At 56.1% G+C, this 20784-nt stretch overlaps 1 long non-coding RNA gene across 1 annotated transcript; it reads right to left on the bottom strand.

Moving 5' to 3' along the window:
* Nucleotides 1–2712: 2712 nt before the first annotated feature.
* Nucleotides 2713–14170, bottom strand: LOC144382477 (uncharacterized). The gene is made up of 3 exons (XR_013449469.1): nt 14120–14170; nt 13267–13403; nt 2713–2830 (listed from the first exon to the last, which is right to left on the bottom strand). It is a non-coding gene; the product is annotated as an uncharacterized LOC144382477 (long non-coding RNA).
* Nucleotides 14171–20784: the final 6614 nt, after the last annotated feature.

Below are 20784 nucleotides of genomic sequence, written 5' to 3'. Positions count from 1 at the left end.
TCAAAGAATCAGGGGGCGCCAGTTCGGAAACCCCCGAATCCCACCTGTGTCCACACTGCAGACGCCCAGAGGCCCCTGGAAGATGAAGGAATTCAGCAGGATCTGCCCCCCAGGCTGGCTGGGCCGGGGAGGGAGCCCGCGTGGGAGGCCAGCTAGGGGGACAGGGGCCTGGCCAGTCCAGTACCAGCAGCTGGGGCAGCCGCCGCTAACGGAACCTCCTGGCCAGTGGCAGGAACAGCTCCCAGTTCTCTGCCTCAGAGCCCAGCAGCCTCCCGCACCCGCAGAATGGGAACACAGCCCCCTCTCCTCTACACACCAAGGGGGCCCTCTCCCCTCACCCCGCAGGCCCCTCCCAAGGGCATCGCGCATGCTGCCCTGACCCCTCTGCTGGGCTCCCTGTTGGGGCTTCAGCTCTCAGCGTAAGGATCCCTGAAGGTCTTTCCTGTCCTCTGTGCCCGAATCCCTGCTCCCCTGCCAGGCCTCTCCCAGCTTCGTGCCACCTCGTCCCACAGGCTCTGGCCCTGGACTGGAGGCTCCGGCGGGGGGGAGTGGGCAGGTTGGCCTCCATTGTAGCCATTCCTGGGGCCCAGCTCCGTGGCTCTACTTGGTGGACAGTGAATGTTCTTTGAGTGAACGAATGAATGAACGATCCCGTGCTTCTGGGAATGACTGCAAATAGCAGACATTTGAGTGCACGGCCATAGAGAGTGTGTGGGGACTGGTTCGGCTCTTGTATGAGCAAGTCTGACACTTCCAAGATGAGTCTGTCCTCTCCAGAAGGGGGTGTTTCCCCTACCCCATAGTGGGGAGCCTGCACCCCATGATCCAAGGACCCCAGACCCAAACAGCGGAGACTCTCAGGTCCTCCCAACAGACACTGGGTGTCAGCCTGGGAGCACCGGGTGCAAGTGGGGGGCTGGAAGTGTCCTGGCGAGGCTGGTCCCCTCCTCACCTGCTTTCTCCAAAACTAGGGAAGTGATATTCCTGTGCTCCCAGGGCCACCCAGACCCCAGGCAGAGACGCAGGATGTACTCTCTTCCAGAACGTTCTGCTGACACTGCCCCATTAGTGTCCTCCAGGTTCGTCCACGTGGCAGAATTTCCTTCTTTTTCAAGCCAGATACTCTCCCCTTGCATGTTTGCACCAGAGAGCTCGAGACCCCACATTCCGTTCTTCTGAGGGTATGCCAAGGTGGACAGCTGGATCATATGATGACGATGGGTTCCATCCTACAAGGAACCGTCTGTTTAATTCGGGGGCTGCAGCACCTTAGCACAGACCCGGAACCAGTCCCGTCCTGACGCCGAATGCCCTCAAGCCTCGCAGGACGCACTGGCCAGGTCCCCCGGGCCGCACAGGCACCTGGACTCGCAACGGACCAGCTGGAAGGCGCCGCCCGGCCCCGGCTCTCCGTCTGCCTTCCCTGCTGGCCTGTGCACGACAGAAGCTTCCTCAGCCGGAAACAAGGGCTTGTTTGCAGGTGGTTGGTGTGGGGACGTGAAGCCAAGCAGCAGGAGTGAGGGCTTGGGAAGAACACAGCAGAGGGGAGACGCAGCGGAGGGACGGTCTGTTCTTGAGATGTCCCTGCCGGGAGCTCGGGCCCACCCTCTGCAACGCCAGGAGCACCTGCCCGGGAACCCCTAGCACCGGACGGACGAGCAGCACGGCTCAGTGGTTCCTGCTGCCCCAGGTCCAGAGCGGCCCCAGGGCTACGGCCCCCGGCGTGAGTGCAGGCAGGTTCAGGGGGTGCTGGATGACACCGCGAGGCAGGATGCTGACAAGCACGCCTGTGTGAAGCTGATGGCCTCGTGAAAGCCAGGTCCTTCCTCTCGCACAGGGATCTGGCCTCGGGACAGCGCTAACCCTGTGTCCGTCAAAGTCGTAGCACCAGCCCCCGCCGGCACTTACCGTAGGCCCAGCGCGGGGCTGTGTGGACATCAGCTCATTTAAACGACCTGCGAAGGCATCTGTGAGCACCCCGATTTACGGACGACGAAGCAGAGGCAGAGGCAGGATCAGGCGTGTGCCCAAGGTCACCTCGCTGCCCCACAGCCAAGCAGGGCTCAAGGCAGCTCCGAGGATGCCCCTCGCAGACACTGCCCTGATGCACAGGTGCGGTGAATGCTGAGCTGCCCCAGGCCAGCAGCGGCCAGAGACAGGGACGTGAAGGACTTCTGGGCTCTGGCGTCAGGCCGGCCGCTGGGTTCGGGTTGAGGCCCTGCCCCCACGGGCAGTGTGACCTTCAGCAGGTGTACCACTTTCACTAATAAGATGCAGCTGTGAACCCACTGTCGTCCCCGGGAGCCAAGCCGGAAAGCGGCCTGGGCACCTGCCAAGAGGAGGGCGGGACCACACACGGTGGGTGCTCCCCAGCAGCAGGCAGGCGGGAGCTACGGACGTGTGCAATGTCATTCATTCATCACGGATGAATCTTGAAGACGTGCTCAGGGGAAGGAGCCTGCAGCGTACGACTCCACTTAAACTGGCAGGTGGTGGAGAAGTTGGGACCCCGGCTGCCTCTGGGGCTGGGGGCTGGGGTCCGCTGAGGACCAGCAAGAGGGAACGTTCCGGCAAGGCAGCAGTGCTAGTCTCTAGCCTCATGGGGTTTGGCTTGTGCAGCTGTTCCCCTTTTTCAAAACTCATTAAATTTGACTTGAGCCTTTCCTTGGAAGTACTTTTTTTTTTTTTTAAGATTTTATTTATTTTTCGATGGAGAGAGACACAGTGAGAGAGAGAGCACAGGTAGGGGGAGTGGGAGAGGGAGAAGCAGGCTTCCCACGGAGCAGGGAGCCCGATGTGGGGCTCGATTCCAGGACCCTGGGACCATGACCTGAACCAAAGGCAGACTCTTAACGATTGAGCCACCCAGGCGCCCCTCCTTGAAGTACGTTTACCCCAAAAGAAAAACCTATAAAAAAAAAAAGTTGACCTCTAGTTAATGTTGCATGCTGAATTTAGGGGGAACCGTAGAGATGTGGTGTTCAAACCCCATGCTGGCAAGGCCCCTGGGATGCAGCCTGTCCACCCTGCTCAGTGTGGGGCACCTTCGTCTCCCGTGTCCCAGTCTGTGCATCTGCCCTCGTGCCTGAGGCTCCCTCCTCCAGCCTAGAATAGCGCCCAGAGTTCAGCCACCACAGTGACAGGGCCTCGAACAGCGCCAGGCCCACCTGGCCGGGGGGGAACTGCAGAGGGAGGAAACTGGCGGGACCTGAGCCCTGAGCCCCACTCGGTAAGGAGGATGTGGGGCTCCCCCAACACACGGTGAGCTCCTTGCCGCCAGCCCCCCGGCCCAGTCTGCTGTTCAGCACCCCACCCCATGTCGGGCGCAGAGGCCTCTGTGAGGAGGCGTCTGGCCAGTTCTCCACGCGCGGGACCCATCCGCTTACATGTGTGGTCGTCAGGACGCTGAGCCCGTGGGGCACGCTCAGAGAGAGGTTTACCGTAAGGAGCTGGCTCATGCAGTCATGGGACCCTCAGAACCCGTGTCCCTGTTCAAGTCCAAAGGCTGGCAGCCGCTGTGGGACCAGCAAGAGCCGCATCTCCGCACAAAGGCCATCAGGCAGGAGGCCTCCCTCATTCAGGGGATGGTCAGCCTTGTGTGCTACTCGGGCCTCAACAGATTGGACAAGACCATCCTCTGGGGAGTACAGCCTACGGATTCCTGTGTTAATCCCACCCAGGAATGCCAGGAACAACGTGGGCCCCCGTGGCCCAGTCACACTGACACATAAGACTCCCCATCACACACGCCCAGAGCCGGTCACTGACGGCCCCTCCCTTCTAACGGGGTGTCTGGCAAGTCTGGCATTGCCCCTAGCCCAGCCAGGGCGGACACACAGGTGTCTGTTCCCGAGGACGGCAGACACCGCCGTTCACAGACTTTCTCACCTCGGCTGCACCCCCCTGCCCCCTGGGGCTGAGCCAGGAAGGCCAGTCTGGAGGGACTGGCTGTGGCCCCTGGCCGGGACACGTCCCTTTCTCCCGCCAGCAGGTGCCCAGCACGAGGCGGCAGAGCTTTGATGAGAGGCAGCCTCTCCGGTCTCGCTGACGGCATGGGCAAGGCATGCCATCGGGGCCTGACTCACTCAAGAACAGGATGGAGGAGGCTGAGCTCCTCAGCAGCCCGTTGGGGGCCACACAGCTCCTCCGCTCAGGGCTGGGGTGGGGGGAAGGGGCTCCATCCCCGCCGCTGCCCCACCGGCCCGGGCAGGGAAGCTGGGAAGGCGGCAGCGGCTGGTGAATTTCTCCCACCCCGCGTGAGTGCAAGCCCTCTGGCCAACCTCTCTCTGCCCCACGCCCTGCAGCCCCCCAGCATGGGTCCCGGCCAGGGCCCGGCAGCCCGACAGCGCGTCTCCAGAGACGCGGGACTTCTGAGGCAGAGTCTAAACGAGTGGCTTTCCACCAGAGCAGGTGCGACAATCAGCTGTTGGCTGCTCGGACTGCCGGGCTCCATTCCCCGCGGTTCTGGTTGTGAAAGTCTGGCCAAGGCCCGAGAACCTGCCTTCCTAACGAGGGGGTCTAACCGGTCAGTGCTTCCCTGGACTTGGAGGGGAGTCCCCTGTTGGGTGGCCATTAACAAATGCCCCAGCCATGGGGGTGCTTGAAGAAGACCATTGTTTCTGGCAGTTCTGGAGGCCGGGAGTCTGAGGTCAGGGTGTCCACGTGACCAGGTTCTGGGGAGAGCCTTCCCTCTGTGGCACACGGCCACTTTCTTGCTGCCCCGTCACGTGGCAGAGAGAGCTGTTGTCTGTTCATATGAGGTCACCATAAAGGTCCCATCATGGAGGGCCTCGTCCCCAAGACCTCTTCCAACCTGATTAGACCACCAGCCAAATACCATCGCCCTGGGAGTTAGGGATTCGCCATGTGGATTTTAGGGGCACACATTCAGTCCATAACACCCGCCCCCCAATCTTGCCTCTCTGCCTCCCCAGCACCCAGAGCACAGGCTGCATTCCTGTCTGCCAGGGGACCGGACATGCAGGTGAGCACTGGGGGGAGCTGGGGGGCCCTGATGGAGTCCAGAAGCACGATTTGTGCGGACGTGATCTTGCCAAGGAAACGTTTGGTCCAATCGAGCTTCGGACGCTCCAGGCTCTTCTTCCTTCTCTCAGGACCCAGGGGTTTCCAATCCTGGACGTTCCAGGCCAATGGGGACAAGCGGGTCACCCGAAAACCTCCTTGTTTAACCTGTACTTCGTGACAATGAGTGAGATTGGGCTCTTTTCGTGTGTTTACTGGACTCTTGGGTCGCCTCTGCCACGGTTTTCTTACTATGATTTATCTTTGAAAAATACAGTTAATTCACGGACACTCTCTATTCCTCTCTATCCACCTAACGGAAATACACGGCCTAATCAACTGTTCACTCTTTGACTTTGCTTATGGATTTTTCGTGTCATACAGAATGTCTAATTTTTGTAAGTCCACATATTTTTACCCTTTCTTTGATGGCTTACGAGGTTCCTTCCTCAGCTAGGACGAGTTCCCTCACCCAAGCTTTTATAAATATGCCCCAAAATCCTATCCTGAGACCTTCCTGTTTTATTTTTATGCCAACACTCAACTCACATAGAATTTGTTTTTATATATGCTTGGGGCATATATCTGTTTCTCTTGAAGTTGGAAAAACAGTTGTGTGGGTACAATTTCAGTAAACCACCTCTCCCTCTGGCTGGAGGTGCCACCATCACGGTCTGGCTCCCTCTGTCATCTGCATCTCTTTCCGGACTCTCTCGTCCGTGTCCCACCCACCACTCTGGTGCTGACCCCGGGCCGTCCAGGCACTGAGAACGCGAGTCTGCGTCATATCGTTTACTGAAGCTGGTCCTCTCTCATTCCTACTTTTCTTCACGAATATTCTCTGAACTTTTGAACCCTGAAATTATTTTATCCATATTAAATTTAAAATTACTTTATCTAGTTCTTGAAAGCAGGATTTTTAGGGGCACCTTGGTGGCTTAGTTGGTGAGCGTCTAACTCTTGATTTCAGCTCAGGTGGTGATCTCCGGGTCCTGGAATCAAGTGCTGCGTCTGGCTCTGCGCTCAGTTCATAGTCTGCTTGAAGATTCTCTCTCCCTCTCTCTCTCTCAAATAAATAATCTTTTTTAAAAAGTAGCATTTTAATTATAATTGCCCTAAATTTATATATTAGTTTAAGGGCTGGCACGTGTCTGATACTCTTTCTGCACAGAAACCCGTCTTGTACATCTCCAGCTGTGGAGGTTCGGTTTTATGTCCTTTGCTTCAATTCTATCATTTGAAGCAGTAGCATACCTTTCTTAGCCTTAGAAAGTGTATAGTTCTGTTGCTCTTATGAATGGGATCAAAACTCTGTATTGCTCTACCTTTCTAAATTCTACCAGTTGTAATAAAACCTAATAGATTGTCTAGGTACGCCTCCAGTCGTCTGCAAATGAAGATATCTTCTGTCCTTTTCCTATATTTATTGCTCTGGGTTCACTCTCCCATCCCACAGAATCAGTTAGAACCTCCAGCACCGTGTTGACCTGTTGTGGCAAGAGCAGGCCCCGGATTGTGTTCTTGAATTAACAGAACAACTCCCGCATTTTTCCACTTAGTAAAATGTTTGATCTGGGGTTTCAGTGAAGAGTTATTACATTTAAGTAGTTTCTCTCCATACTCAACAGCTTCTTAGTGGAAAAAAAGAATATGTACCTGTCAGATTCACGATAGAAGTACCAAATATCTATGAAATTGGGTCCATAATTTGGGCATAAATCATATTTCCATTTTCCCTGCAACAGTATGAAACTCCTAATGTTTTCGTGGTTAGGAAATTTAAAACAGCAGAAAACCATGCTTTGGAAACCCCACTCCCGCCATCTCCCAGCGGGGTGTTCCCCTTGCCCCCGGGTCTGCAGCCCGGGGACCGTCCACAAGCTGCACTCAGTCCAGGGAGCGGCGGCTGGAGGTGAAGGGGCGCGGAGGGGAGCGAGAGGACAAGCGTGGGAGAGGCCGGCGTCCAGGCAGGCTGGTGGGTCCGAGGCGGCGGCCGCGGCCAGGCACATGGCAGACACGGGACAAAGCTGGTGTCTCTGCCGCACCTGCCACCCACAACCGTTGTGTCCGTAAATGAGTTACTCCCGGGAGGACTGTGGAAGCAGGTCCAAATCTCGCCGTCGGCAACGTTCCGCTGCCAGGAGGCCTGCCCTTGAGTTCCCGGAGTGAGGAGACCTGTGTCGCCTCCTCCTGAGACCCCGGTGCCGGGCCTTCGTGTCCACGGCCAGACCTGCCACGTGGGGGAGGAGGAGCTCGGCCCGGTCTGCAGGGACACACGGCCAGCACTCGGGGACAGCTCAGGGATGCACAGCGAACATTCAGCCTGGGGGCTTCTGACTCTACGGCAGGTCGGGGGCTCCTGCCCACCCCCCCCCCAGCTCCTTGTTCGGCTGCTGCCGATCCTTGGTCCCCTGCTGGCGGGGCCGCCTGAGTCTTAACTGTCCCACTGGTTACCCACTCCCCCAGGGAAGGAGGTGACAGGGGCGCATGCAGCGCATCTCCACCCCACCCAGACTCTGAGGAGGGGCCCCTCCACCCCCTGCCCCTCCTCAGCAAGCTCCCCCTGGTCTGAGGCAGCAGGACGACTCCTCCGACGGTCCTCAGGGTCAGGGCACGCGGTTGTGCCACGGCCGCGGGGGGACAACGGTGCGGGCAGCGAGCCCGGACAGCGCCCATGTGAGGGGCCATGGGGGCCCGGGAGGTGCTGTCCCGCCCAGCAAGGCAGGGTGTCCGCAAGCCAGCGCCCCCCGCCGTGGAGGGCTCTCGGTACACAGGCCACCCAGGAAGATCGTCTACGTGGCTTCCTCTTCAGACCCAGCAGGCGGGACAGGGTCAGGTATATATACACAATACGCTAATTTATGTTTCTCCACACATAGATGTAGATCTGCGTCTCACAGACTTAAATATTCTCCAAGACCATCTTCAAAGCCTGCATGTGCCCCAGGATGTCAACGCGCCCTAATTTCCTTAGCCGGTGTCACTCAGCTCCTCCCATTCTCTGAGAATTACAAACGCTCAGCAGTGGACCCGTCCACACATCAATATTATTGCAAAGAAATGTTTAAGCATGAACAAAAAATTTTAAGCACTAAAACTAGTGTCAGAAAAGACTAAGAATTTAGTTCCCTGGAGGGTCTGGGGGAGGGGCTCTGGGGCCGTGTCTGGGCTCAGTAAGGACGAAGCGCCGCATGCTGTCATGCAGGCCCAGGCTCAGGCGAGGAGCGACAGGCAGCATTCCCGTACCCCGTCCAGCCCAGGGGGGTGTTCTGCACCCGCAGCCGCACAGCAGCTCACCGCTGGCTTCCCAGGCCCGTCGGCCAGCACGGGGGCCCGCTACGCTGGAGTTGTTAGTTTTTCGGGTTTTGTTTTTTCATTTTTGCCAGGTGATGGGCAGGCTTTGGGGGAGCTCTGCTGGTAGGACAACCAGCGCCATTGTCCTCGTGGCACTGAGCCACTCAAGGAAGAAGGCAGAGCACTGGGCAGGTGGACGGCCAGCATCACCATCAGCAGTGGTAAAGTCGGGTGCAAGTGGGAGCCTCGGAACAGCGTGCGCTTGGGCGTAACCACGCCTGCCCAGGCTGGGGGGAAGAGAGGCCAAACTCCCTGCACTCTGGGTCCTGGTGACGTGAGCCTCACCCAGGAGAAAAACAGGAGCCGAATACGCCGACCAGGTAAGTCAGTCCATCTCCGTGGGGAGGAGACCGGGTAGCATGAGAGGCTGTGGATACAAGGGGTCTCCTCCTTGAAGCAAACGTCAGGATGGGGAAGAGACACCTGCCTCCCAGCAGGATGCCGTGGCATCACACTGGTTTGGGTGGGAGATCTCTGATCGCTGGTGAGGCTGGTACAGTTTCATGAGTTCATTGCCCACTGACGCTTTTTCTCCCTGGAACAGAACATCTTTGCCCATCTTTCGGTGGTGTTCTCTGTCTCTAGCTTAGGGGTCTGTGGGCATGACTGACATCCTGAATACCAAGCTTTCGTCAGCAGTGCACGCTACCAACACATTATTACCGTCTTCGAGTGCTGTTTTCACTTATTTATGATGAAGTAGAAGCATATGAAAACTAAAGGGTTTTTTGGTCTTAAATGTAGTCAAATCCTGGGGTGCCTGGGTGGCTCAGTCGTTAAGCGTCTGCCTTCGGCTCAGGTCATGGTCCCAGGGTCTTGGGATCGAGCCCCGCATTGGGCTCCCTGCTCCGCTGGAAGCCTGCTTCTCCCTCTCACACTCCCCCTGCTTGTGTTCTCTCTCTTGCTGTGTCTCTCTCTGTCAAATAAATAAATAAAATCTTTAAAAAAAAATGTAGTCAAATACTTCATCAGTCCTTCTCTTTAAGGTGCATGGTTTTCATACCTCATTTAAGAAACCCTTTGCTTCCTTTTATGGGCCAGGGATAGCAAGAGTTTGGGGATGTGCATGAGCTAAGCTGCTTTGACCACATCCTGAGGGTGGAAGCGAAGGTCTGCATGGCCAGCCTGGTGGAGAGTGGTGTGGATGGGAGGCAGAGGGGCTGGCCTTCCCCCGCTGAGCTAGTCCTGAGCAGCACAGAGACCCCCTGGGCAGTGGGGCACCTCTGGCCACAGCAACCAACAGGCCGGGACCACCCCCTACCCTTGGGCAGCCAGGGACCTCCCAAGATAGAAAGCCTAAGGGTCACAAGGCACATGGGGAGGACCACCCATGGTGGGTCTGGACATGCGGGAGGCAGCTCTTTGTTCAGGATGGCCCCTCTCCTCTGAGGACTCGGTTTGTCCCCCCGACGCTGAGCATTGTCCCTCCCCTGAGAGGTCTGGGGAGGGGAGAGGCTGAGACGTGACAGGCCCTGTGTCCCTCCGGGCAAGCAGGGGCCCGAGGGATCCGGGGAGGGCTTGTGAATCCACAGCCATGAGCTGAGGTGGCTGCAAGGATGGGGTGCAACAGGGAAGATGGTGCTGGACTGACGTCTGGAGGGTTGTTTCCTCCAAATCTGCTCCCACGTCCCCAGAGGCACCTCTGCCAAAACCACTGGCGGCGTCTTGTCCTGAAGGTCCCTGGTGGCACGGCCTCCTAGGCTGTGTCTGCACCTCCCCGTGCCCACGCCGGGGGCGCCCCCTCAGCAGCCCCACTGACCCGCACGGCAGGTGATGGTTGTCCTGCCCAGCGGGGACCGGCCACCCTCCGGGACAGGCCTGCAGCCTGCTATAGTCCCTCCCGGCAGCCCTCCTCCCCAGCCACCTTCCGCGGTGACGTCCATTCTGCGTGGGCTTGGCTGCAGTTAGCAGATGGTTGGCGCCGTCATGTCCCCGGGTGCCCGATGGCAGCGGGCGGCTTCCCCAGAGCCCTGTGCCCTCCTGGGGAAGCCATTCTAGCTAATACGCATTGGGGGACGCGACCACCCCAGGAATTACCGCGAGTTTCCCGAAGGCTAAGTGAACGGGAATTCCCCTAGAATAACGTGTGGGAATCAGGAACCCAGTTAAGGTGGTAAAGGCACATCGCTGTCACCTGCTACTTGCCCATCAGAGCCCCTCCCTTGCTCAGCCCTTCCCCCCCATCCTGCGTTTGTCTTGGTAGCTGGTAGGTGGCTGCAGTTATGCACGCGTGCACACTCGCACACACACACACACTCCCAGCCGTTCGCGGTCGTTTACAAAGCGTTTGCATGGATGGGCGGGTGAGTGCGCGAGCGAGGACGGAGCGGAGGACCGCCGCAGGAAGACCCTCCATACGCGAGTACAGACTGGGAATTTTATGCCCCAACTATTCAGAAGGTCAAGGAACAGGCCTTGCGAGCCAGAAAAATCTGCCACCCCAGCGGCGGTTACCGTAAAGTAACCAACACAGAGGAAGAAAGTGAGAGCGGGGCACGGAGACACAGGGAATAAGATACAGAAAGAGGGTGGCCAGCTCCCACACATATAGGGGCGCCCGGAATCCACGGTCCCAGGCGCCCAGGCGTTCCCGGCACGGAGCAAACCCACTTCCGCCCGCGCACACATCAGTCCTGGGAGGAAGGCGTTATTCTTTGTGCTTTCCAGGAAATCAAGTCCACGCTGTGAGAACTGAGACATGCCCGGGAAGGGTGTGCGGGGCGGATGCGCGGGCGTGTGGGGACAGGACGTGGTGGGGCTTAGGGCACGGCCTGTGGGTCACGGGAGGAGCATCGTTCACGGTGGGAACCCCAGCCAGTCTGAGCTGGTGCGGCATCGGCTGCTTCCCGACGCGCAAGTCGGGGACACAAACGCTCCACGGCGGTGCACTGTGCCCCCCGTGTGCCCCGGAGTCGGGAACGTCCACCTTGGGGCTCCAGGCTGGCCTGCAGGCCAAACCGACAGTGGGAAGCAGAAGACCTGGGCATGGAACAGCATGAGGGCTCAGACACCATGTGCTACCAGGACTCAGAGGAACGGGGACTGCGGGGGCTGCAGCCTCCGTTCACAGGGAGCTAAGGACAGTATAAGGGTGAGGCTGATGGGGAGAGGGGTTCCGGAGCCAGATGCTATCCCGACTGCCACGGGAGGGGCCTCGACTCCAAAGGGCCTTTGCAGCCGGACACACGCGCGGGGTAGCCTGCGTGTCAGTCACCAACATAACTTTCCCCTCTTCCCAGTAAAACACTGGTGGGGATAGAGACTTAGAAGAAACCTAAAATTTAGGTCTAACAGTCAATCCATTGCCATTCCGAACCACAAAGTTTGTAAGCCTGGATGGAGGAGCCCAGAGGCAGATATGAGACCCCATTGCTCCCCACCACTGCCCAGCCTGGATTCTGAAATACAAAATTCACAGCGACCCAGAAAAATGGCAGCTCCACTGAACAGGAAGGAACCGTGCTTCTTCTAGCCTGTCTTCTCTCCGCACGCACCTGCTCACAGACTCCACACCCAAAGCCAATGGGGCAGGCCGCAAGAAGCGGCGGGAGGAGGGACACAGGTTGGGGAGCCCCGGGAGCCGTGGCACTGAGCACGGGACTTCTATACACCGGAGAACAGGCTGGGGAAGACACTCGTCATCCAGCCACTAGATGTGGGAATCGGGCTGGCAGAGATGAGTCTAGAAAGGAAACCTGACACACAGGTGAGTGAGCAGGGGCGCCATGCCCCTCTGTGGACACATGCTTCGTCCAGGTGAATCCCTGCCCCCTCGAGAAGGAGTAGAGCAAACCCCAAGCAGAACCTGTGAAGCATGCTGTGGGACACGGGAAACATCCATCACCCTGAAGACTTAGACAATGTCCCAATCTCGGCAGGAGGTTTTCTACAGAAACCTAAAGGAAAGCTAAGAAATCCACTCTGTAAAAGATAGGACCTCAAAAAGCAGAGCTGAGAGAAAACAGTCCAGGATGAAGACAACAGGTCTTGCATGGACGATCAGAAAATCCTACAGTGAAATCAAACATACAACAGGAGTGTTAAAATTCACATGGGTGCCTGGTATCACCCCATGGATGGCTCGCTAACCTCAGAGGGGAAATACATCTTTACCACAGAGGGCCCAATGCTTCCTGCCCTGACACTGAAATCACACTGAGAAGGTCACCTGCAGACCTAGCTCCCCGTTACAGCAAATACAGGGGCAACGGGATAAGCTAAACACACCTAGAGGAAACAATCAGACGAATCCCGAACGTGGGACAATGTACATGTAACATCCTGGAAAAGCGTGGGGAGCAAGGGGCTGCTCTGGGTTAAAGACTAAAGAGGCCAAACGTCAGAAAGTGATGTGTTAACTTCGACCATGCACGGAACTTGGGGGAAAGGCCCTGGGGGGACAGTCAGGGAAGTCTGAATATGACTGGTTATTGGATACTGGGGAATTATTGTTAATTTTTAGGTGGGATGTAGTACTGAGATTATAAAAAAGAGAACTTCCTATTAAGAGACGTGCACGCTGAAGTCCTTCAAGGTGGCATGTTACAATAGTTGCAATTTGTTTTCAGACAAGTCCATATTTTAAATACACATATATTACAACATTGTAAAACATTGACGATTATGGAATCTATGTGATGACTGCTGTATTATTCTTGCAGCCTTTGCATTTGGTAACTTTTCACAGTAAGAACTGAGGGGAAGCCACGTTGTGTGGGTAAAGGGCAGAGCTAACTGTTACCTACTAAGCCAGCAAGGTGAAGACGCCTCCAGGAGCACTTCCGGGAAGCGGAGGGAAGAGCAGAGACGTCAACGCTAGGAGTCTGGGGCAATAGGTGCGAGACAGAGCCTCAGGTGCGAGTCAGCAGGTGGAACAAGGGGGAGTCTTACCTTCTGAGGAGTAGAAATGAGAGAGGGGCGCCTAGGTGGCTCAGTCAGTCAAGCGTCGGCCTCTTGATTGTGGCTCAGATCATGATCTCCGGGTCCTGGGATCCAGCCCTGCACTGAGCCCTGCATGAGGCGCCACACTGGGCGTGGAGTCAGCTTGAGATTCTCTCTCCCTCTGCCCCTTCCCCCGCCCCTGCTTGCTCGCTCGCTCTCTCTCATTAAAAGGAAGGAAGGAGGAAAGAGAGTGGAGCCCCAGCATGGGAATGGGAGGTGTTCCTGGAGAAGACATTGCAGCAAACAGAAAGGATCGGGAGCAGGATTAACACAGCCTACAGCCGAAGTACAAAAGCGCAGTCTGGATTCCAGGGAAAAGCAATTGACCCATTTCTAGAAAACTTCTGGAAGTAGTTTTCAATTATAAAGAAATGCAAGAAAATACTATAACCATTCCTAGAAAAGGGAAAAATTTACATTTGCATTATGAACAAAGAAATGGATTTTATGTTACAGACTTCTAGGCAATGCTAAGTATTTTCTTAGTTACCTCCAGCGCACTTTGAGTGAAGGAAGAATTCAAGAATATTATTCCCAGCCAAATTACTTGTGATATGTGATATAAAAATATTCTGTATAAAAATGTTCTTATATACGGGCATAGAAAACATAACATTTTGGGGAAAAGTTACATAAACCTATGTCCCATTCAACCAAGAGCTAAATTTGGAACACGAGACTGGTGAAGGCACATACAAATGTATTTATGGGTCCTCTCTCGCTGGATCTGGACCCCAATTTTAGTACTGTAGTCTGATTATGGCTTCCCAGAGCAAAGCGTGACTGCGCAGAGTCCCCTCACCTGTTCCTCACCCGGCGTCTGCGTCCTTTCTAGCTCCAGCCAGTGTGACGTGGGGCGCACGCACCGCGCGTGGTCGGAGGCCACTCTCCCCGTGGGCGGCGTGGAGCGTAAGCACCGCCCACGGTTGGAGGCACCTCTCCCGTGCTCATGGGCCCTGAGAGAACAGTGTTTTCTCCAGCGGCCATGAGTAGCAGTAACCCGTTGGGTTGGCGGAGAGTTCTGCCAGGGGGGTTTACCCAAGAACCTTTTTTGGCTTTGTTAGATACAGCTACACAATACCGAGGAAATTTAATAGTGATTTTTCTACATCGAGAGTGGTACAGTATTTTTGTTTTATTTTTAAAAAATAATACAATACCAGGAAGCAAATATTATTAGTCTCTGTATCATCTTCCACCTAAAGTGTGTGGATATCCTTTTATGTTAATTATTCCTTAAAAAGAGCATAAACAGTGTGGCCCTGACAATGCAGTACACGCACACACACAGCTCAGGAGAGGAGGAGCGAGGAGACGAGACGAAGATGAAGCTTATTCCCCAGGATGCAGAGATCCCCTCCAGGGGCATATGCATGGGCCCGGGAAGTTTGCTTTGATGGTGGTGCATGCGCACACAGGCGGACACCACCGCTGGTAGCGGTAAATTTCCCACCCACGTGGCCTTTGTTTTGCTGAGTGACAGCTGCAAAACCAGGTGGTGGTTGCATTGCTGCAGAGCAGAGCATTCGGGAGGCTAAATGGGAATGCTACTCGCTAACTCCCGTTCTGCGCCAGACGCCGTTCTAAGCAATAAAGGACAAACAGCTCGGCGCGGCGGGTACTATTTTGACCCTCACTTTACAGGTGAGGGAAAGTGAGGCGCAGAGAGGTTAAGTAACCATCCGAGGCCCTAGGGCCAGGAAGTAGCAGAACGTGGGGCTTGAGCCAGGCCCATGGCTTCACTGCCCCGCGCTATGGACGCCGCTGCCCGTGACCGGCAGAGGCGCCTCGGACAGGAGTGCAGGCACATTTCTTACGGTGGCATTCCTGGTCCTGTCTTCCAACAAAGTGTTTCATAACATAGTCCATTCTCCTTAAGGCGTGGTAACGTTGAATTTGTTTCGTGGTTGCAAGGAGGTGCCGCGTGTCGTGTGTGCGTGTGTGTGTGTGCACGTGCATGCGTGTGCAGGAAGAATGTGGGCACGTAGGAGAATCTCGGTAAGTTTTCCTGCTTTACGTTGTCATTTTCTGTAATATTCTGCAGTGAATGTGTGCACTCTTACAATCAGGAGCGAAGATTGTTTCTTAAAAAAAGTCACCCAATTTTGCCATTGCCACATGATGACTGCATAGCCAGTAGCTTGGAAAGGAAGTCATCCGAGTGTTAGCAGCGCTTATAACTGGATGGGTGACGAACCCATGTGGTCCCTTCCTTGTTTGCCGTACTGGAGCTTCCAGCCCGACAGTAGCCAAGTGCCACCTTTGAAATGGAAACAATCATTTTAAAAGAAAAGTCATGAGCTCTTATCGAAGAGGAGGGACGTGAAGACAGCAGGCTGGGGGTTTGCCTGTGGCTGGAGGCGAGAGGATGGGATGGGGCTCGGGAGGGTCTAGCCACACAGAGACCCCTCCACTTAGTTGTGTGTTCAAAGCAGCCACGGGCTGACCACGGCGAGGGGCTTGGATGGAGCGGGGCGCTCCTGCACTAAGCAAGTGCACGGTGGACACACAGCCAACTTCACACGGTGTCAGGGTGTGTGAGGGAATGAGTAGCACACTGACCAGGCATCGTGGGGCGGGGAGGACGGAGTCCTGCTCCAGGTGAGAGGCAGGAGGGGCAGGGGGCAAGAGTCGAGTTTGGAGGCTACGAGGGGGACAGGGACAAGGAGAATCCATCGGAAGACTTGAAGTAGTGGGATTCCAGAGTCACTCGGCCCATCAGAGAGACCTGACACAGAGCTGGGTGGGGTCAGCCGCTGGTGGCGATGATGGCGACAGGCCTGACTGCGGCAGGACCCGGCCGATAGAGAACCAGCCCAGCTGTAACCCACGTGCCCTACGCTGTCTTGTGGCACTCATATCTGTGGCACTCACCCTGTGGCCTGTGTGTGTGTGCATCACGGTCCTGTGACAGGTGGGGCTTCTCCACTCCCACATCACCATGACAACAGCCACGTGGTCCCACCACCGCCAGGCTTCGAAGTTTCAGGCCACGTGCTGTTTTAATCCTGACAACAGCCTGGTAACATGGCTATTATCACCCTTCCACTTCACAGGTCAGGAACTGAGGCTTCAACAGAAACCCATCCCGGGTCGCAGAGCTGGGCTTCGCACGCGGGGCTGGCAGGTCTGGAGCCCACAGCGCTGCCGAGTAGAGATTCGGTGAACACCTGTCAACGAGGGACGGGGAAGAGGAGGCCCTGGTCCAGGGCCGCACTGACCGGACAGCGGGGACCTGCTGCCAGGAGGCAGGACGACCCTCCCTGTGCGCGGGAGCCTCGGGAGCTGCGGGAGGAGGAAGCCAGCGCCGCCACGCCTGCAGTGGGAAGGCCGACCCGGGTGGGGAGCTGGCGGCTCTGGGTCTGACCCAATCCAGGTGACCCACTGTGTCGCAGAGCATGGCCCGGAGGCCGAATCGTCAGCAGCTGCCAGCACCTTCTGGGACAAAGGGAGTCAAGACAAACACCGTTCACCATTGAGTGCGGCCGAAGAATATTCTCCAGCTTGCATGTTGAGAAGAGAAGCAAGGACTCAGGGTCCATCTCTACCCCTTCCCTGCCCAGAAGAGGAAGGGAAAAGGAACATCTCACCTTCTCACGTTCTCAGGACTGGAGTTGCCAGGAAAACGTCTCCCCTGGACACACCCATGGTGCCTAGGAGCCGGGAGGTTAGGGAAGTGTGCTCGACCCAGCACCCCCACCCATGCAACCCTGCAGCTGAGCCTGAAACTGTGGTGTGCGGGCGCAGGTCATGGGGCCACCCGCTCAGGCCGAGTGCTGGGTGCTCACTGGCCCCCCATGGGGGGAAGGCATCCACCTTGACAGGGACCTGGGGGATGGAGGGGGAGGGTGAGGAAACAGGGCCCAGGAGAGAGCGGCCCCGTCATCCATCATCCTGGGGCCAGAGGGCCCTGGGTCTAAAGTCCATGTCTGGGCCTCTGGTGGAGAGGAGAGGAGAGAGGCTAACTGCACACAGCTCCTGGAAATAAAAAGCTCTGCTTTGGCAAAAAGAGGAAGGCGGTGAAGAAAAGGGGAAGGAGGAGGAGGGGAGGAAGAGGCTCTGGAGATCCAGTGGGGGCGTTTCCGAAGGCCGGGAAGCCGGAGTCCAGCACAGAGGGATGGGCGATGTCCACTTATATAGGGCAACTTCCTCTCCGAAGAGGGAGCACCAGCCAGAGGCTCTTCCAGAGCTCAGGGCTAAACTGGGAAGCCACAGGCTTCACAGGCTCCTGAGCTTGCAGGTAATGCCCGTCCTGGAGAGCCATGAATAAGCTCGTCCAGAGTCTGCTAGACATGCTTTACTCCAGACATCTGAGACCCGTAGCAGACGGCCGTCCCAGCTACCTCCCCGTGCGTCCCCTCCTCCAGCCCCCCCACAGGGTCTCCCAGGACTTGCAGATTACAGGGCATGGCGGCATGGCGGTGGCTCCACAGAAGCCCAGAGGCCCTCGTGGGCTGCCGCAGAGAAAGTCCCTGCCCTACGGTCCCCAAGTACGGCTGCTAAGGGTGCAATGAAGCCACACAGCTTTCCATCAGCCTCAGCTCACTCTTCTTGCCGGCGCTGACGGAGCACTTGCCACAAGTGGTACCCAGAGCCAGGCCAGGGATGGAAAGGTGCAGATAAGGCTGCGTGAGGATCCCCGACTGCTGGCTGAAAACAGCTCCTGTGTGCTGTCCCATGGCTTCCTGGGTCAGAAATCCCTGCTCCGGTCTCACAAACCTGAAACCGCAGGCTGCGTCCGTTTCCAGAGCTTGGAGTTGTTGGCAGAGCTTGGTCTCCCGATCCTAGGGTGGAAGCCCCCACGGTCTTGCTGAGTGGTGGGGGGACCACTCGCGCTCTGGGGGCCATCCTCAGGTCCTGGCCACGTGGCCCTTCCATGAGGCAGCTCACAACGTGGCTGTTTGCTTCTTCAAGGTCTGCTAAGATGGAGTGTTATAGACGTGACCTGGTCACGGGACAGACGACCCATGAGCATCACCGGCCTCCCACACGGGGGGGGGGGGGGGTGCGCCAGGCGTGGACATCTTAGACGCCTGTTGGGGATCTGCCAGCATAGGGCGCTGCCGCCGGCCACATCCTGTGGGACTCTTCACTCTCCTTGGTATTTAATTTCTCCCTTACCTTCTTGAGAGCCACATGATGATGACCTTCCTAAGTTCCTCTTTCTCGGTTTTCCTATTTTTCTGTCCACTTACTGTGAGTCTTCCTCTCTTAGATAATTCTGTAATGAGAAATATCGTGCACACACATAAAACACAGCAGCATTTTGTGATGAGCAATCATAACGCAAACACCGTGGGATGGGATGCAGAACGAGGCCCCGCCCTCCGAGACCAGCGGGAGCCCTTCCCAGTGGGAGCCCTTCCCAGTGGGGCTGCCTCCCTCTGGGCCCCTGGCTTCCACAGTGAAGTTGGCCTGGCCGTGTAAAGCCATCTGTCGGCTCTTGACATACATACACCCTGACAGCACAACGTGGCCTTGCCTGTTTTGCATTGTATATAAGTGAAATAATATTCGTCTATTCTCTTGGGTCATGATATATATAGATGTATATATCTTTTGCTCAACATATGTCTTCATGTTTTATCCATGTTGTTGGATAGAGTCATAGCTCATTCCTTTTCAATGCTATCGAACATTCCGTTGTCTGACTGTTACTGATCTGCAGTTTATTTGTCCATCCTACTTTTGATGGACATTTGGGTGATTCTCAATTTGGTGATTGTATTGGTTACCTATTTCCATATAACAAATCACCCCCAAAACTTAGTGGCTTAAAACAACCAGGACTCTGGGCCTGGCTGCCTGGGTCCTTCGGCCCCGGCGCCTCCCACAGCTGCTGTCCAGACGCTGACCGAGGCTGGGATCGTGTCAGCGTTCGCCTGGACTGAATTCACGTCCACGTTTCCTCGGGGGGTTGTTGGCAAGATTCACTTCCCATAGGCTGTTGGACTAAGCCTTCAGATTGTTGCTGGCAATTGGCAAGCGGTACCCCCTGCCCTGGGGACGCGGCCGCGGGGCAGCACTGTAGCTGGCCTCCTAGGAGGGCCAGTGAGAGGGCCAGAGAGAAGGTGTGAACAGGTGGAAATCACGTTATTTTGTGAGTTAATCTCAGGAGCGTCACCTGTGCCACATTCTGTTGGTGAGAAGCACATTGGTGGTCCAACCCACACCCAGAGGAGGGGTTGCAAGGAGGAGAGAATGCCGGGCAGTGAGAATCACTGGGCGCTGTTGTAGAAATTGTCTACCATAGTGCCCGTGTGTCATGCAGTGCGTGCGAGCTCCCAGCCATACCCTGGCAGGCATGGAATTTCTGGGTGTCAGGGGACGTGGATCTTCAGCTGTCCCAGAGAATGAGTGCCCGCTTCCCCAAGCGCCTGCGCCAACTCACATTCCCACTGGCAACACGTGCGAGTTTCTGTTGCTTCATACCATCACCAACGCTTGTTATCACCAGATTTCTTACTTTGGGTCAACATGATTATGTGAAATATGGGATCTATGAGGGTTTGATTTGCGTTTCTCAGATCACGGATGAGGTCTGGCACTTTTCATTTATTCAGTGGTTGCCGGGATTTGCTCGCTTGCGGAGGGAGTATCTGCCTGTATCTTTTGTCCGTTTTCCTGTTCTTCTCTTACTGATCTGTGTGCCTTCTTCATATAATCTGGATTCTTGCTCCTTGGAGGTCATCAGAATTACAGGCATCTTCCCAGTTTTCTTTCCTGCCTTTGCACTCTTTAAATGATATCTTTGGATGAACAGGGGTCTTATTTTAATATAATTACATTTAACAGTCTTTTCTTTTGCAAACTCTTACTCCCTTTCCTGGGCCTTGATTTTGCCTGTCTTCTAGACGCAGTTTTTCACCAATGTCTCCAGCTGTCACCGCTGTCCTGATGCCTCCCGGCCTGTCTCCACGTAGGACTCCAGCTGTCTGCCGGATGGTGCCACCGGCCCGTCCCACAGACAGCCCCACACCAGTGCACCCCGTACTGAGCTCAACCCACCCTTCCGAGTCCACCTTCTGCCACGCTCCCACCCGCCCTGTGTTTCCTGATTCCATGGCTGGCACGCCCCCCATCAGAGAGTCAGGGTGACGTCCTTGGCGGGGACCACACCTGAGCCCTGCCCCCATCTGTCTTCTGTCTCCGGAGCCGGAAGGGAAGTTCTGTGACATGGGGACCTTGTCCAGCTTGTTTATCATCGTGATATCAGTTCAGGACAGTGCTGAAGTGTTCTGGAGCCCAGGGACCCACGTTCAGATCCTCACTGACCAGCTGTGGGAGCACCTGGAAGTAACATAACCTCTTTCCCTTCAGTTTGCTCATTTGTGAAATGGGGATGGCAGTCGTCCTGATCTGTAGGGTTTCGGTGAGGATTAAATCCGTTAATGCACATATAGAACGGAGCAGAGCACATGGTAAGCACTCAGCTATGGATATTACATCCTACCCACCCTGCATGGT

This window comes from Halichoerus grypus, chromosome 7 (genome assembly GCF_964656455.1).
Source record: "Halichoerus grypus chromosome 7, mHalGry1.hap1.1, whole genome shotgun sequence".
Classification (NCBI taxonomy): domain Eukaryota; kingdom Metazoa; phylum Chordata; class Mammalia; order Carnivora; family Phocidae; genus Halichoerus; species Halichoerus grypus.
The sequence above is the reverse complement of the archived record's forward strand: the minus strand, read 5'-3'. Positions and strand labels throughout refer to the sequence as shown.